This window comes from Arvicanthis niloticus, chromosome 5, assembly GCF_011762505.2.
Source record: "Arvicanthis niloticus isolate mArvNil1 chromosome 5, mArvNil1.pat.X, whole genome shotgun sequence".
NCBI classification, from domain to species: Eukaryota; Metazoa; Chordata; class Mammalia; order Rodentia; family Muridae; genus Arvicanthis; species Arvicanthis niloticus.
In genome coordinates, this window is record NC_047662.1 from 107,810,562 (window position 1) to 107,829,559 (window position 18,998).

The 18,998-nt window shown below is 42.0% G+C and overlaps 2 long non-coding RNA genes across 3 annotated transcripts in view; one reads left to right on the forward strand and one right to left on the reverse strand.

Annotated features, from left to right (window-relative positions):
* Positions 1-18,998, reverse strand: part of LOC143442476 (uncharacterized) — a 47,047-nt gene that overhangs the window by 12,461 nt on the left and 15,588 nt on the right. The gene's annotated exons all lie outside the window — the stretch shown is intronic.
* Positions 2,668-13,136, forward strand: LOC143442247 (uncharacterized). The gene is made up of 3 exons (XR_013110261.1): positions 2,668-2,810; positions 8,670-8,790; positions 12,069-13,136. It is a non-coding gene; the product is annotated as an uncharacterized LOC143442247 (long non-coding RNA).

Here is an 18,998-nt window from a genome sequence, read left to right on the forward strand (position 1 = left end):
TTACCTTCCCTCTTCTTTTAATTAGAACTACACACAAATACTTACATAACATATTGTAATGTATTTGGCCCAAGGGATAAAACTATGTATGATGAATAGTGATCATAGTTCTTTAAAGTGGCCATCAATGAGAAATAAGACAAAAACAAACATACAAATAAACAAAGGTAGAAATTTACTCTTTCTTATATAGAAAAACACCTCTGCAGAGTGCTTCAAACTGGGGACAGGACACCTCCTGTACATGCTCTATGTTTCCAAAATGCATATGCATATGATAAAATTTAATTTAATAACTAATTACAATAAGAAATTAATAAAAAAGCCTGGCACTTAAAGAAATGGTCCTATGGTTAAGAGCACCACTGCTCTCGCAGAGGCTCTTGCTTCTTTGTGTTCTTTCCCCAGAACTCAAAAGGAGGCTTGCCAACTGTCTGTAACTCCAGTTCCAAGAGACTTGGTGCCCTCTTTTGGCCTCCACAGGTACTGCATGCACACAGTGCACAGATATACAAGCAGGCACTCAGACACAAAAAAATAAAAATAAATCTTTTTTAAAAAGGAATTAACAAGAACTAACAGTAAAATGAGACAATTATAAGTGTAATATAATAGAAACTGTTTAAAATTTATGAATTGTTTCTCAAGTTACTTTGATCACAGTTGGCCAGAGGGAACTGAAACTGTGGGAAGCAAAACCACAGGTAAGGGATGGGACCACTACACCAAGAATAAAAGCACAGCACATGAACTCACAAAGCAAAAAGCACCAAGAATGACACCAAGCAAAGAGGCAATCGGAGGCTAGAGATGTTGAGAGAGTACTTGCCGATCAGGCAAGAAGGCCTTAGGTTCAATCGTCAACACTGCATAAACTAAGCACAGGAGTACACACCTGGAATTCCTAGTGCTCAAGAGAGGGGAGAATTATAAGCTTCATGTCATCATTGACTAGAGACAAACCTGGAATGTATGAGAAAAATGTATGTGTGTGTGTATGACTTCTAATGTGCATACACACACACATATACACACACATATGTATGGATGTGTGAATATACACATGTATTTGTGTATACATGTGTGTGCATGTGTGTATGCAGAAAGCAGGTTCCACAGGAGTAACCCTCCTTTAGACAGGAGTCAGCCTGGGCCTCTGAGGAGGTGGACTTGGATGAGAAGCAGACAGATATGCAGAATCCCAGAGCTTGCCTTTCTTAAAGGAATACACAAGTATAAGGATGGTATGTTAGGGGCTAGAGAGGGGATGGGAACTGAAAGCAGCCTGACATGTTTTGGAAACTATCAGAAGGAAAATACCTCTGGAGAGCTGAGAAGGTCAGGGAATAGCGATATGGGAAATAGCCACAGAAGAAAGGTGCCCAGGGCTTCTACTAATGCTTGTTCACAGGCTTTTGTTGTCTGAGGTGGGAAGAATTACAAATATCACTACCATTTTACAGCTGAGTAAGCTTAACTCTGAGGTCACACAGTTTGTCAACATTCTCCCAGCTGCCAAGCTTTCCACTCTCTCCCCCTTTCTACAAATCGATCTTAGCCACAGGGTACATGCCAGGCATGTGGCTAGTTGCAAGATAAAATTCAGTCTTAACCTGTTGGATCCTGTCTATTGAAAATTAATCATGGGAACAAAAACAGTGAAATATGGCAAACACTGCAGAAATCTCTACAGAATACAGGAGCTCATATAGGAGAGTCAATTCTGAGGGTGATATTTAGCCTTGAGTATAGTCTATAAGGACTATGAGTGTCATGGTTTGCTTCCTAATGTTCTGATGGACATTATAACCCAAAAAGCAACTGGGGAGGAAAAGGTTTATTCCATCTTTAAGCTTCCTACCATGAAGGAAAATCAGCATCGCAACTCTAGCCAGGAACATGGAGACAGGACTCTAGTAGAGCCCACATAGGAACTGGAGGAATGCTGCTTCCTGGCTTACTCCTTTAGGCTTGGTCAGTCACCTTTCTTATTTAAGTCAGGACCACTTGCCCAGGAGTGATGTCAATGAACATGGGCTGCCTTCCCCCTTGTGGGACAGTGGACCATGAGAGGGTTGGTCCTCTGTTGAGCTAAGGCCTGAAGCCCCAGAGACTCTAAAGAGACTGTAGGAGCCTTGCCTGCTCCTGGGCACCATGACCCTGTCACTAGCCATAGTTCCCCCATAGATTTGTGGCTATCAGTCATGTAAGGGCAATGTCCTAAACCCCTCCACATGTAGCCCTACCATCTCAGACCAAGATAATAGGAAAAGAGATGACAGGTAGGCTCAAGACAAAGATCGCTGTTCTAATGAGGTCCCTAGATACCTGGAGAGCGTAGCCAGTAAACTTCCCTCCCTGCAAAAGGTATTTAATCTCAGACGCACCCTGAGAAATAGAGTATAGTTTTACACATCCACTTTCTATTATGGCAATACATGATTTGGAACTACAGACTGTCTCTTTTCATTGGAATCTGCTGTGGGGAGCCATGGAGAAGGTCTTTGCCTACAGAGCTGCTGTCAAATCTCCCATAGAGGGCCTCTCTGAGCTCCCAACCATGACCACCACCAAGTCCAAGCCTGCAGTCAAGCCAAGGACTCTCCCCGTGGGACAAGCTGGAGCCCCACCCCACCTCCAACCCCCAGCTCCTGGCTAGATCCAGCCTGCGGGCCCAGATTCCATTCTCAGCTCTTCCACGACTTCCAGAAGCTCCTATGTGTCCAAGAGCCTGGGAAATCCACAGCCACCATCTCTTTAAAGGTCCACATTGCTTCCAGTGGAACTGATTTAAGCAGAAAGCAAAGAAGGTAAGTTGCAGCAAACTAAATTTTCCTACAATTTAAGTTTCCATGGAAGAAAAATGTATAAGTGCTCTGTTTAGAAAGGCAGCTCCCTTTCAGGATTCCTCCAAAACTATAAAATAATAGTTCTTTTTCTGTTCAGTCCTGGCCTGCCACGACCATCACCATCGATCACAAACACCACACACGCAAGTTCCATGACTAGTCTCAGAAGCTGAGACTTCAGGTCAAGACTGAGACTGGGTTTGAAAAACTGGATAATAACATGTTATACTGCCTTAAAAACAAAACAATTTAAAACTGCATTTAAACATCTCTCAGAATAATTTATCTCTGAGAACAAATGTGTGTGACATCCATACACTAACTATTCGGAGGGCATGTATGGGAGAGTACCCTATAAATTCCACTTCCCCTTCCATCTTTCTCCCCATGCCTCCCCACTCTCGCCTAATTTGTTTTGTTATTCTTAGACTTTGAGAGTAAAAAACCCTTAACCATGCTAGTGAAAAAAACTAGTCGGAGGCTTTGAATAGTTTAATCTTTCACATAGAATGTACTGTATACACAGAACTATTTTTTTAAAGTGTTGCTTATGTGTATAAGCGTTTCCCTGAATGTCTGTGAACCGTGTGTGTCTGGCGTTCTCGGAGGCCAGAAGAGGGCATTGAAGCTCCTGAGTCTGGAGTTGCAGATAGTAATGTGCTTTGAACATGTGAGTGTAGGATGCAAACCCAAGTGTTCTGCAAGAGCAACAAGCACTCTAACCAATCTCACCAGACTACATTTAAAGGAAGGAGTTAAAGGCTAGGGGTATAGCTTATTTGATAGAATGCTTCCCTAGCTTCCACAAATGCCTGGGTTTGATCCTCAGTTTACTGAATAAACTGAGAATAGTCTCCAGTACTTGGAAGGTGGAGGCAAGAAGATTCAGAATGCCAGTTATCCTTGGCTACAGAACAAGTACATGGCTAACCTAGGCTATGTAAAATCTTGTCTCAATTAAAAAAAAAAAAAAGGCCAGCCTGAGTATGTTTGGCTACTATCATCTACTGGTGTTATCAGCAAATGGCAGTATTATGACACACGAGTTCCAACACAGACAGATACAGACACAAACACTCACAGAGATACACACACATACAAAGACACACATGCATACACACCTCAACATTTCTGAAACTGGATTCCTCCTTACCACGCCACCATTCAATATGCTCTGTCATTTCTCTTCCTCATTTTACCTCTATCCTATTCCCCCCTTAGAATTAAGTAACAATAATATGTGTTACAGGAATTGAGGCCTGTCATAAGTTTAGAAATGCATAATCAGCCCCAAGTAGTATTGCATGCATGAATCCTAGCACTTAGAGACAAGTGTATCTCTGTAAGTTTGAATCTGCACTGAGAGCTGCAGGCCAGCTAGGACTACATAAGGAGATCATGTCTCAAGAAGAAGAAAAAGAAGTCAAGGCTCAATCATCTTGATGAAAGCATCCTTTGGATGGTCATTTGGGTTATCTACACTAGGTACTTCATAGATACAAAATAAGCTAAAATCAGCTCACTAACTCACTTGACATAGCTATTCAGAGGTGGATTTGAAGATCAAGCCCAGTGTTGGGAGCCGACTTTTAGCAGAAAGTGGCTAGATTATCTTTGCAGCCATCTGGAACCATATACCCTGATAAGAGATTTGGTTTTCAATAGCCTACAACAGCTGAAGCACACTCTGATATCCCACATATTTTGTGTTGCTGTTTACTGCCCCCAGCTGCAAGGCGCATGTGCTATCCACGCCTGCAAGGCACACAGTACACGTGCTGTCCACGCTATAGACGCCTGTAAGGCTTACGTCATATCAACACCTGCAAGGCACGTGGTATCCACACGCCTACAAGACACGTGGCAAAAGCGTATAAATACCTCAGAATTCCCTTCAATAAAAGAGACAAGAGACGAGAGACTTGGTAAGAGACTGAATCACGCCCTGTCTTGTCTCCATTCTTCGAGTCTCCTGCCCCAAGAGCCCCACTGTCTCTCTTGACCAGAACACTTAGCCTCAAAGCGTTGAGGCAGACTACGGGCTGCAACATTGTGGCACCCAACGTGGGGCGCCAAACTGTCTCGGCCCATACTGCCCGGCTTTGTGGGCCAAAATGTTTCGGCCTGCTCCACTCCACGCTTGGCGACCACTGTGTCTTGGCCCAAGCTGCCGCTCCGGTCCGAGGGTCAGGGTCTAGCGAGAGAGAGAGTGGGGATAAAGGGGAAGAGACGCAAAGAATGAAGACAAGACAGAGATTCTGATCAAGTCTCGTTTATTGAAGGGAATTCTGAGGTATTTATACGCTTTTGCCACGTGCCTTGTAGGCGCGTGGATACCACGTGCCTTGCAGGTGTTGATATGACGTAAGCCTTACAGGCGTCTATAGCGTGGATAGTACGTGTACTGTGTACCTTGCAGGCGTGACTACCACGTGTGCCTTGCAGCTGGGGGCAGTAAACAGCAACACAAAATATGTGGGATATCAGAGTGTGCTTCAGCTGTTGTAGGCTATTGAAAACCAAATCTTTCGTCAGGGTATATGGTTCCAGATGGCTGCAAAGTTGATCTAGCCGCTTTCTACTAAAGTCGGCTCCCAACAGCCCAGCTCTGTGACTCTAAGGCAGATAGAATGTGTGAGTAGCAGTTCTTAATAACAGAGAACCTCTTGACACTAACAGTATGGAGAGACATCCACAAACATTGTCTGGATCACTTTTTTTTTTCCTTTATACAAACACAAATGTGGAAAATAATTTTGCTTTATATGCATGTAACCTTAATTGGATGTTCTGCTTACTTATTTCTGAATGCAAAGGCACAATTATTAAACCTTTGGGTATTTTCACAAATTGGCAAACAAGACAGAAATAACAGACATAGCATGCTTCTTGAAATAGCCTGCAATTAATGGAAGGGGCTCTTGTAGCCTTAGTTAACTCAGCTGTAAACTCATACTCTCTCCATCCAACTCCATGAGCAAATTTCTGAGTAAACAAATAGGGCAATTTGCTCTCTGAGCTAAAGTGGACCAGGGAGAGGCGAGTCTCTATTAGTCCATAGTGTCAGAGTTTGTTAATGACAGCCTTGAAGCAGCTCAAAACTATGCTTTCCTATGACAAATTCAAGCTTTCCAAATCTAAATTTCAGACTCCCGAAAAAAAATCAATTGCTTAGGGGAAAGAAGCTGTCAGTAGAAAGCATAAGAGTGGAAGGGAGATAGAATATTTTTTAAATAGATTTTTATATTTTTCAATCACCCTCCAAAGACATGATACCTGGGTCAGAGAAGTGATTTCCCCAAGCATCCTTCCAGCCATGCTGGACTTATGTTGGGCATATCATAGAAATCAAAGATCACTATAAGGTGCAGTTGAAGTTGTATAGGTGTCTTAGAGGTTATAGAATATTAATGGGGAAAATTATGAGCTAGACATTGGGATAGGACGCCATAGGATGGGCTAAGTTGGGAGGATTTAAACAGGAGACATAAGACCAGAGAGGTGAACGGAATCTGACCACTGGAAATCCCAGGCCTACCCATAGGGACCTCTCAAAGGTGGATGCTGTATTAGTTTCCCAGCATGCTTTAACAAATTTAGTGCCTTAAAACCATTCAAATGTATTACCTCATAGTTTCTAGTGTCACCAGGCATGCTGATAAAGACACCCCACCTAGTCTCTCATGTCAGATCAAGTTCTGGGCAGGTGCACAGAAGGACTAACTTGAAAGTCCATCTGGGTTGTTGGGCAAATTTATTTTTATGGAATTATAGAGCTAAGGTTCCGGAACCTTTGCTACTGTATACTGGAAAAGGTGGTCCTACTGCAAACATTCTTTCTCCCGCTTTTTCAATGGTCCTCTCTAGCAACCAACCTAGAGCCTCTTTCATGATAGATGTTCATCTGAATTCTTGATCTCTGCCTCTTCTAAGTCCTTCAGACATGTCTGATTCTCAGTGCTCTCGCACTTGGACTCTACCCATGCAGATAGCCTGGTCACTCTCCTATATTAAAGCCTTATCTTTGACTGCATCTGCAAAACCTCTTTGACCAAATCAAATATTACAGTAACACACTACCGTATACATAGCTCATGGGGGCCGAAATCCTTCACAGCACCTGCATGGTGGTTTCTAGAGACCTGGTACACAGATAATCTGTAAAAGAACATGGCCGCCAAAATATCCAAATAGTTATTAGTTATTAGTGTGGAAAAACATGCAAAAGAGACTGTTGAGAAGGTAACAGAATCCACTTGGCTTATCTCTGAAAGACTGAGTCTTTTAAAGTAACACACAAGAAAACACATGTATCTTACAGTAAACAGTGAGGCGAGATTCACTGCTAAAAATAACTGTTTTTTGTGGTGTGTGTGTGTGTGTGTGTGTGTGTGTGTGTGTGTGTGTGTGTGTAAACAGTGTACGTACACAGGTATAATGTAGTGGAAGATGATGTTCCACTGCCACAGACTTTTCGAACAGAGAATTGCCAACTGTTGTCACAGATCTCGACCCTACATTGACATCACAGTCTGCAAATTATAACCTATGCACAGACACAGCTCACTGATTCTGGCTCATTCATTTTCTTATGCAATAAAATCATTTCCCAGCATGAATGCAATTGCACCAGAGTTGCTTCATAGTGAGAACCATCCAGCTTCATGGGATTCATCCAAGTAGAAATAAAGTCAAAATGCTGTAATGTTTTTAGTTGATATTTAAAGGACCAGGCTTCTTAATATCTCCTGACAGTCAAAGTGGTAACTTGATAAGTACAGAATTTCTTTATTCCTATAGATACCTAAAATTGGTCTTATGAATGCTGACTTGTATTTTAGAACTGTTCTAATGACAACAATCCAAATCATTAACAAATGGACTGTGTTCTCTCTGGAAATAAATTCACACCATACTGAGTGATAAATTCACTTGTAAATATAAGGGCTCAGGCACTGTGTCCTAGGCTCCATTTAGAATCTATTTCAGTTTTGACCAGCCACTCTCTGCAAGGTTTCCTCTTTTCTTTTAATTAGACTTGTCATATATATTCTTTAGGAAAATAACAATTTTAGCTCCTGCTCCAGCTTTCCAGGCTTTCCCTCCTGTACCTGAAGACCCCCATACTCAGGAGACCCTTCCTCAAGTCTCAGGAGATCACGACCACCCAAAGATCACAAGAAACCATACCTGGATGCAATCAGCAGAGGCTTTATTAGGGAAGTTAGCCAGCAGTCAAAACTACAAGCTCTTTAGCTCCAAGAGCAAGGTTTTGGCCCAGAGTGGTGGGTTAAAGGGTCTTTTATAGCATGGGGTGGGGGAAGGAAGGCATTTTCGCGCGCTTACACATGAATGGTTGTTTTACTAATTTTGAACATAGCACTGGGAAGACCAAGGGAGGGGTAACCAAGAACAGTGGAACATTTCAGAGAATCTAGCCCAAATGATTTAGAGTCATGTGAAAATCACTCTGCACACTCATTCTTCTCAAAAATTTGGTTTTTACCATGCTATTGTGTCCTATCCTGCCATTTACCAACTATTTCAGATTAACTATCTTTACTTCTTCCTGCTATAGCCCCACCTAGGTGGCTTGCATCTTTTATCTGTGGTCAGGAATGCCTTCCTGCCTTGGGCCTCTCCCACCCATAGGTGGACCTACTGCTTGAGGCTTGAGGAATGTAATTTATCCAGCAAGTGTCCTGGGGTAGTGAAAATCTTACATTCAGTCCCTCTTTCTGGAACTTACATTCTTGTTCAGGTATAGGATAAAGGAAAAGCCTGTATATATAATTTTTCACTCTACATTCCCAATGACAGAGGACTACAGTGGAAGACGAACACAGAATGTCAAAATGGAATCTGAAGCCCACAACTTCTATTATATCCTCCAGAGCATCTCCTCTTGCTACAAGTGACTGAAAGACACTCATGCACACAGGTACACCCCACACATGACTGTCTTTCCAATTAAAATTTTTTTTTTGATACAAGGTTTCTCTGTGTAGCCCTGGATGTCCTAGAACTCACTCTGTAGACCAGGCTGGCCTTGAACTCAGAAATCCACCTGCCTCTGCCTCCCAAGTGCTGGGATTAAAGGCTTGCACCACCACTGCCCAGCTTCCAATTAAAATTTTTAAAGTAAAAATTTCTTCACACTTTATCACCGTGAACTACAGCCATAAATAAAATACAACACACAGTATTTAGTTGTAAAGCTAGATTTAAATAGTACATAAAACACATCTGGTTTTTTTTTTATAACAAACAAGAGTTTTAATCATTTTAAGTTACTTTACTACCTTGATAGAAAATGAATTCAGTAAAGATATGATCAGCTTTTATATGAAACCTGCCAAATGGAAGCTCTCCAGCAGAAAACTGTAACCTTTAACAGAGTTTAACAATCTGCAATGAAATCTTATTTTTCATTCTCTGTTCTGCATTTTGCTTCATGAATTATCAGCCCCAGATACTTTTTCAATGACAATAATTTCATCAAAGGTATCTTAATATAAACTATATTCGAATTCATTGAGAGTCATGTATCACTTGTAAGCCTCTTTCTTCTTGACATGGTTTTCAAATATTGCTTGCATCCAATCTTTCGTTTCTACACATCCTCAAATTCATACTACAGCTGTTATAGACACAGCTAATTTACATATAGATTAAAAATTACCTAGAAGCCCATTCACACACTGATGAGTTAAAGACAAAGTAAGTCAAAGTTGTTGGCTGATTTTCATTAAATCCGAATATTATGACATATTAAGCCAGTCAAAATATAGGCTTCAAATCCACAGCTTATGTTTTAAAACACTGCAGCTCTTCAGATAGCCAAATTCAGATACATTTCTAAATGTTGCGACAGCTCTTGACTCACTATCCTTTAAAATGACTTATCTCTGTTGATTCTTTATATCCTATCCCCAAATTATTAAACGTATTTGCTTTAAATCAAATAAGCTAGCAGACCATTGGCAGTCTAGACAATTTTAATTAGACTTGAAAAAAGGGTATCCTTTCAACAATGACTGAAAACTTGAAGTTCAGCTACTTACTTTCCTAGCTCTGTTCTGCCTGCCTACCTGTCCATCTATCAAATAATAGGGAAGCATAGCCTAACAGAACAGATTGTTCAACATCGAGTAAACAGAAGTCCATTCCCTGTCACTCAATTGCCTGCCACGCCCAGCTTTTCTTTAGCTTACCCATACGGTCCTGACCTGAAAAGGAAGGTAAGGGTGATCCTATTAAAACTACATGACCCTCCCCATGCAGGCTACATTATTGGAGAAAAAAATAGATTTCCCCCAGGTCTGTCAGGACAGTGGCCTGTCTGTTAAGTAGATTCTCTCTTTCTTGAAAATTAAAACTTCTATATGCAGAGATGGTGTCAGAGAAAGCTGAAAGACCATGTATAACTGAGACCAGCACTGATGTGAACATAACCAACAGGTCAATAGTTAACCTCTTGAGAGGACAATGAAGGACACTAGGAAAATGTCGGGGTTGAAAGACAATGCTGTACTATATAGACAAAATGAAGGGAAATTAAAGATAGAGACAGAAAAGCCCACAGAGATTGTCAGTGAGCTATAGTCAGAGAAGTCTAGAGCAGTGGCTTTCAACCTGTGAGTGGACTATGACCCCTTAGGGAGTGAAATGGTCCTTTTACAGAAGCTACAGTATGAGGAAGGTTGAGAACCACTGCCATAGGGGCTTTCCAGTTCTCAACTCAGTTCAGATGAACTATATTTCCCCAGTTTAATGGTATGACCTTATTATTCTCCATGTACCTCTTTTTACTTAAATCTAATGTAAATGCTGTTGCTTCTAAGCAAATTAATTCTAATTATAATACGTTAGATGGTGCATTTAAGATAAAGTAGATCAACAACTTTGCATGAAAACTTAAGAAAAGAAGCAAAATATATGGTTGGCTGGCTAGTTGGTGGGTTGGTTGGTTGGTTGGTTGGTTGGTTGGATAGTTGGTTGGTTGGTTAGATAGTTGCTTGCTTGGTTGGTTAGTTGGTTGGATAGTTGGTTGGTTGGTTGGTTAGTTGGCTGGATAGTTGGTTGGTTTTAGAAGAGGGGACAGTTTCTAGACATCCTAACATAAAAGAACTATGAAATAAGCATAGTATGCTATTGAAAACAAAGAGAAAGCCCCTATATCTATTTTCTTCTCATGAGAAACACTGGGATCCATTGGGGTTTTTAATCCATTAGAGTTTCCAAGCAAGCCACAGTAATATGATATGTTTATACTCCAAAACATGAAAAGGCCTGGAGATAAGGTAGAAGTTAGTTCTGTCCTCAACAGTCACACTTTTGGCAATTACTCAAAAAGATTTTTCACCTCCTCTGTGTTAATCTCCCTATGCTAATCTTGCTTTCTGCCCGATTTGAAGACTGCTGCTCCTGGCACTTCTTGTTTCTAGTTCCCTTCTTTTGAACAAGATGGAATTTTCTTCTAGCTCAGACAAACTAGGACAAGTTCCCAGTTCCTAGTTCTCAGAATTATAGTCAATGCTGTAAAAAGCACTTCCACTGGATTTGGACTACTGCCAGAGTCTAGCAAGTTAAAAACCAACCACGATAAAAAGAAAATTAGACCATGGCTCTTTTTTGCAGAAAACTTTAATCAAGTGGTGCTATTAAAAGTAAAAGATAATTAGCTAAAACTAGAATAAACAAAATAGACAAAGAAAACATATAACGTAAATCTTAAACAAAACTATTTACCCTGTAATTCCATTTCTCCGTGATTCACCAAGAAAAAATGAAAATAGATGTCCACACAACAAATTGTATTTTAAAAATTTCACAGGTTTATTCATTAAAAAAAAATTTTTAGCCTTTGAAATTTTCATACATCTATACAACATTTCATAATTATATCCATTCCCCACTCCCCACTTAAGTTCTCAATGATCCTCCAGGACACTCCTCCCAACATCATGTCCTCCTTTCATAATTTACTTGATTTTTAATTCACTGGTTCTAATTAGCACTATATATAAGGGAATGGATATGGGAGTCATCCACTGGGAGGAACATACCAGTGGTCACACTACTAGAGAAAAATAACTCTCCCTCCCCGGTAGGTAACCACAAGAGCTCTGAGTCTGTGTGTAACAACCACGCCCACAGAACAGCATCTCACACCACCTCCTCCTGTGGGTCTTACTGATTTCTGCTTTCTCTTTCCAGATATTTCCTGAGTCTTGAAGAGGAGGAACGGATATAGGTGTCCCATATATGGCTGAGCACTCGTGGTCACTTATTTTGGGGTTTATTCAGAATGGCCCCAAACTAGAGACAAACTAAATAGGTATCTGCAACATAATACATTAAAATGTTTATTCGAACAATGAATAATATTCATCAGTTAGGAGGACTGAAGGAACCAGTTCGTATAAGTGAACAGAGATAGTGCTGCTGAAATAAAAAAAGACAAATATTAGGTGGTACAGATTATGAATCTGCTTACATGAAGCTGTAGAAAAGGCAAAATTATTTCATAGCACAGGAAGAACAGTAGTTAGCTGAGGCCAGGATAGGGTGGAAAAAAGATGCTGACTTCAAAGTGGCAAGAGGCTGCTCCTTAGAGCAACTGAAAGGTAATAATCAGCAGCTAAACCACACGGCTGTCGTTATTATTCCCTCATCTATGTGATCCTGTTGCTTGCCTCTCTACCCGAACCATTCTGTAGGCATGGCCTGAATTGTGGTGGGCTCAGGATGTATCTACACCAATAACAAACCCTGTTATACTAGCCCCAATCATAAACCACATAGGATTGCCTACTCTAGATCCGTGTGAGAACAAGCCAGTTCAAAATTCCACCATGTATTACTGAGGGCTCTTGAAGTCCCACCCCTCACTGAGGAGCTTTTGGTAACTGGTGATGCTGGAAAGAGGGTCTCTCTTTTTTTTTAGAGGTGTGGCCATTGGTAGGTTCCTTCCAGTAGACAACCCTCCCATTTTCCTCAGTGTGTGGTTCCATACCAACCTGCACATAAGGTTAGATGATGTTTGAAAACATGTGTTTCCCCCTCTGGATTCACTCAAAACCACTAATTGATAGTGTGGCTGAAATTAGAGTTATTCAAAGCATGGAGACCCAGTGGGACTCAATAGGACTCAAGAGATCTACCCTGTGGCCATCCACAGCCTTCCTTTGGATATCTTCCTAGAGAAAAAATGTAACTGCTAAAGGCATATAATTTTTGCTTTTAGGGAAAAAATACAAAAACATTAAAAAACTGAAAAATATTTGTAATTCTAAATCCTTAAGATGTACTCTATTTTTTTAGTTGTAGTGTGTGTGTGTGTGTGTGTGTGTGTGTGTGTGTGTGTGTGTGTGTGTTTGGAATATATGCACATAAGTGCAGGTACCAAATGAGACCAGAAGAGGGCATCAGATCCCTCTTAAATGTACCATGCTTGATATACTAAACACAAGGATAGATAGAGTTTGTGGGACATGCTCTCTGAACCTACCTCTAGGTGTTTTAGGGGTACAAACATCTCATCTCCACCTCCTTCAGCTAGTGAATAGCAGCACAGGCCAAGGACATTCACACAACCCTCTGTGGTAACACGGGCCACAGACATCAACACAGATTCTGACTGCAGCAAAATCTTGGATCCAGACATGGCCCATGGCAGCATGGACCCAGATGGTGATCCCAGGTGGCAGTGCAGGCCACTTGCATTAATTTGGCTCTCAGATATCAACATGGCTTCAGGCACAGACCATGGATAGCTGTATGGTCTTCAGTGCTAACACAGGCCATGGATATCAACCCAGTCTTGGCTGCACCAGAACCACTGACCCACAAATGGTCTTCAGTAGCACCATGGACCACCGTGGTCCTTCCAGGAGATCCAGTTCAGAACCTTTCCTCATCTTAGGCCTCTGTCATTGCCCAAGGCCAAAGCGATCTCGAGGGCAGGCAGTGTGTTTGGGGGCTAAGTTTGCATTTGCACAAGCACCAGTCTGTTGCACACCACCCCACCAACCCCTCAGGGCAATGGCATGTTCCACTCAGTCCTGCCTTCGAGTCTGCAGTTCTGCTTCTCTCCACAAAGCACACATCGCTCCTGTCTTTCATCTTTACATCTTTCCATCACACATTTTTTTCTTCATAGTGTTACCCTGTTGGCCTGGGCAGCTTCTACCATCAGCAGGCGCCTACACCTGCACCTGTGCCTGAGCTAGCTCAGGTCAGGTCTGGACAATGAGCAAGCATTGGTTCTCAGTAGGCCCTGCACGAGCAACCACCCACACCCACACCCACACCCACCCTCACCCTGCTCTTAAGCTTTCTTTAGTCATTAGAAAGAACTCCATCTTCAGAATGTTCAGGTGGTGTCAAAAAGCTACAGAAAGCATTTTGCCTAAAACAATAAATGGAATCAACATTTGCCAAGAGTAGCTTCATCTAACACAGTGCACCTCATCATCAGAATCATCAAAATGGCCAAACAAAACCTTGCATGTTGCTGATTCTGTGGATCTGAAGTGGAGTCGGAGGCTTTGTACTTCTAAGTTCTCACTTGAGACTGACGCTCCTAGCCTTTGACCACGTTTGGAGAACGTGCCCTTTAACTGCGTTCATTTCCGTGGCTACGGCAGATCCCATACCTGCATCCTGATCCATCTGCGTCCTGAATCTGTACAGCAAGTCTTTCTGATTTTGTCATTGTGCTTTAAGAAGAAAACGAATGAATGGGGAGGCATGTTGGGGGGAGAGGTACACACATGTGTACAGGAGAGGACAACCTCAGCCTCAGGTGGTGTTCCTCGGGTGCCATCTTTTTTTTTTTAAACAAAGTCTTTAACTGACCTGGAGCCAGTAAGCTAGTCTGTCTAGTCATTAACACACACACACACACACACACATACACACACATACACACCACTGAGTTACAAAAATGCCACCATGCCCAGCTTTTTAATTAGTTCATGGAATTACAGGTAAAGCACTTTACTTATTAAGCCACTTCCCAACCCCAAGAATTCTTCCCTTAAAGATTATTTTGTGCAAATTGGGAAATTGCTAATAGCAAAGCAAGTTTACATCTGGAAACGCCTTCCCAGCATTCAGTCTTGAGTTCGCACCTGGCTTTGCATCTGGGCAAGGCCAGAGTTTGTTTTCCTTTTGTTTCTGCCCTTGGAACTTGGCTACAGAAGATTAACAGGTGCACGCAATGGCTAACAGGAAAACTTGGGGCTTCTCGTGAGAATTTTACTTTCTTCTGCACTTCTCAACTGAAGACACATCTTCAATCTCAAATACATCCCCCTCTCCCCAGGCTACATGGTGAGAGGGATCGTGTTCGGCTGCAGAGTCTCTTGAAGAAATTGGCTTTATAACCCACAGCGAGTTCTGTGGGATTCATCCCTAGCGAGTATCACAGGCCTCGCACTTCTGAATGCTTGAAGATCCCCAATTATAAATTCTCTTTAAGACCTTCCTTGCTTTTTCATAAAAAGTATATTGCCATTTCACAAACAGAATTTCAATCCACACTCATGCCACAGTATTATCTCGCCTCTCTTCCTTCTGTCTGATGCCATAAGACTATTCTTTTGTAATTATTCTTTTATCCACATTATTTTCAATAGGGTTATCGTTATAATATCAAAAATCAAACCTAAGGGTGAATGCACATCTCATCAGTCATTGGATAGTGGTATCTCATTCCTTGCCTTGCGTTCCTTTTATTCGCACCATTAATCAACACATATAACATATCCTTGGTATTTAAAGGATGGTTTGTGGTGTTCAGTGGCTGTTTTGCACAAAGAAAGTATATTGTTGCTTTATGAAAATTTAAAGAATACAGAATAAACACTTTATTACAAAACAGACCCCTGGGGGCCAGGAGATGTGTCCTCAATTAAAAGCACTTAGATATCAAGAACCCACATGGTGGCTCACAACTATTTAACTCCAGTACCAGGGCATCTGATGCTCTCTTCTGGCCTCCATGAGAAATAAGCATGTACATGGTACACAGATACACATGCAGACAATACACATAATAACATAGCCACCTAGTTTGAGGTGTCCGTACCAGAGCAAAGGGATGGGTAGGTGCATGATTAAACTGTCAGAGCACTATGAAGGTAGGACAATACCCATGATGGAGAGAGGGTTCTGAAGAGTGGGAGAAATGCACACTGGTAACCCAGCTTGGAATGTAGGAACCTGTAAAGTATGTAGGGATGCCCTGAGAGACATACTTCTCTGACTCACTCCTCTCTTCATCGCTCTCTGTCTTGGTTAGGGTTTTACTTCTGTGAACAGACACCATGACCAGGGCAACTCTTATAAAGACAACATTTAATTGGGGCTGATTTACAGGTTCAGAGTCAATCCATTATCATCAAGGTGGGAGCATCGCAGCCTCCTGGCAGGCATGATGCAGAAGGAGCTGAGAGTTCTACATTTTCATCTGAAGGCTGCTAGGAGAAGACTGGTTCCCACATGGTTAGAAGTAGGGTCTCATTGCCCACTCCCAATATGACACACTTCCTCCAACAAGGCCACATCAACTCCAACAAGGCCACAACTCCAAATAGTGCCACTCCTGGGCCAAGCATATTCAAACCCCTGTTCTTTCCCTCCATTCTTACCACCCTCCTGCATTTCTTGAGCTTAAGCCTTTGCATACCCTTTGTCTAGGTCTTCCTAGTGACAGCAACAGGACTTTCTTGGTCATATCAATGAAGTCTCTGTCAAATGATGGCTTCTTATACCATTCTGCTCTGACATCATATTTTAAATGTACTCTTTCCCATCCTAAGGCACACTGATCTCTCAACATCCTTTCTGGTACTTACCTGGTGTGATAGTTTGAATATGCTTGGCCCAGGGAATGTCACTATTAGGAGGTATGGCCTTGTTGGAGTTGGTGTGTTGCTGTGAGTGTAGGCTTTAAGACGCTTGTCCTAGCTGCCTGGAAGTCAGTCTTTCACTAGCAGACTTCAAATGAAGATGTAGAACTCTCAGCATTGCCTGAATACTGCCTGCCTAAATGTTGCCATGCTCCCACTTTGATGATAATGAACTAAACCTCTGAACCTGTAAGCCAGCCCCAATTAAATATTGTCCTTTATAAGAGTTGCCTTGGTCATGGTGTCTGCTCATAGCAGTAAAACCCTTACTAAGACACATGGTACAAGCAAATTATTCCTTTGTCTATTTGTTTATGATCTGTCTCCTTTGTAAGAACTAGGCTCACCTTCTTTATCCCTAGGACATTCATGCTATATGCTGAATGAGTGAATACAGGAGTATTTATGGTCAGATTCTGAGTAGTCAACTTGACTTGACAACTATATGTCTTGATAAACACAGGCCTCACATTGCTTATGCCTGAAGTTCCTACCTGGACTATGTGGAGTACAGTGTCCTTGTAGCTGTCTTTGGCTACTCTGTGGGTTCTTCTTTCTTCCATCCTTCTCCACCCCTTTTCTTCCACCCTTTCAACTCTCCAACTCTAGATAAAAGAGGAAAATAGAATAGAGGGGAAAGGACAGAAATTGCTGAGTACAGTCAGGGGTGGGAAAAGGGTTACCATTAGACTACTTCCTGCTGATTAGGGGAGTTGGGTTCCTTGGAACAAGTCTGATCTTCACCATCAGGATACTTAATTTCTTCTTGTTTATTCTTTTTGCACAACTACTTAAAAAACCTTGACCAACAGCAACCAGCAACAGCCAACAACCTGTGGGGAGCGGGTGTGGAGGCCAGCTAAAATGGCGCCTAAGTTTATGAATGGCACCTGCTGGGTTTTATGAGTGGCGCCTGACTTCCTCACACAACCCCGTCAGAGCCACATCCGCAGAACTACTGTGCAGACTCGCTGCCATGCAGAATCAGGCCATTTGACGTGTGCCAATGGTGTGTGCCCACATGGCAGGCTCTGAGTGACCAGGCATGGGGATAAAAGGGAAAGTGGAACTGGGATCTGGGGCTTCCAGAGAGATATTGTAAAAAGGTTCCTGAGTAAACTGCGTTGGGAAGAATCTCATGTCGTGTTGCTCTTTTCTGCCGGTTGAACGGGTAGCGACAACAACCAACCAACAACCCACGATGCCTCTTGGGGCCCTAGCATTTATATCACCTCTGAAAAGTTGCAGAATCTATCTGAAGCTGGCAAAAATCACACCCATTCCAGAGTGTGACACAAATCATAGTAAGCTGCTATGAACAATCTGAAGTGGCCCTATATCCTACACTTGAGATTAAAATAAAGACATAGCCTTATAGTTCTGTGGGTTTTTTTTTTTTAAAGAAACCAAAATTCCAAAATTGTCACTATATGTCCTGGACAAGAAAATGTATGATGCAGGATCTATGAAACAAAAGTAACACAAAGCTAAGTCCAGGATACTTAATCACCAAACAACCTCGGTATAACCTAACATGCAGGGTTTATTGGTCATATGTGGCACTCTTCTAAGTTCAAGTCATCTGTCTTGAATATCATGTCCTGGACAACATGTAGGCCTCCCTTGTGTGCTAGGCAAACTCTATATCTGAACAATCTTGACTCACAAGGTTTCTAGTGCTGACGACAGCTGTCTTAGGATTTCCATTGCTGTGAAGAGACACCATGATCAAGGCAACTCTTATAAAGGACAACATTTAATTGGGGCTGGCTTACAGGTTCTGAAGTTCAGGCCACTATCATCATAGTGGAAAGCATGGCGGCATCCAGGAAGGCACGGTGCAAGGATACCTGAGTTCTATATCTTGATCTGAAGGCCACTAGGAGAAGACTGTCTCTTCCAGGCAGCTAGGAAAAGGTACTCAAAGCCTACCCCCATAGTGACTTCCTCCAAAAGGCTACACCTACTATAACAAGGCCACACCTCCTTATAGTGCCATTCTCTGGGCCAAGCATATTTAAACCACCACAACAGCCATCAGGGCAAAGGGCATATCCAGATATCAATACTGACTGCACCATTTTTTGACCATCAACTATCCTAGTAACACATGAGGTTCAAGTGTGTGTGGACTGGACCTTGCCCCATCTAAACTGACTTCATCATCACCTCTGGAGAGTCAGAACCACATTATGGCCTTACTGCTGCCCTAGTCACAATCAAACATCAA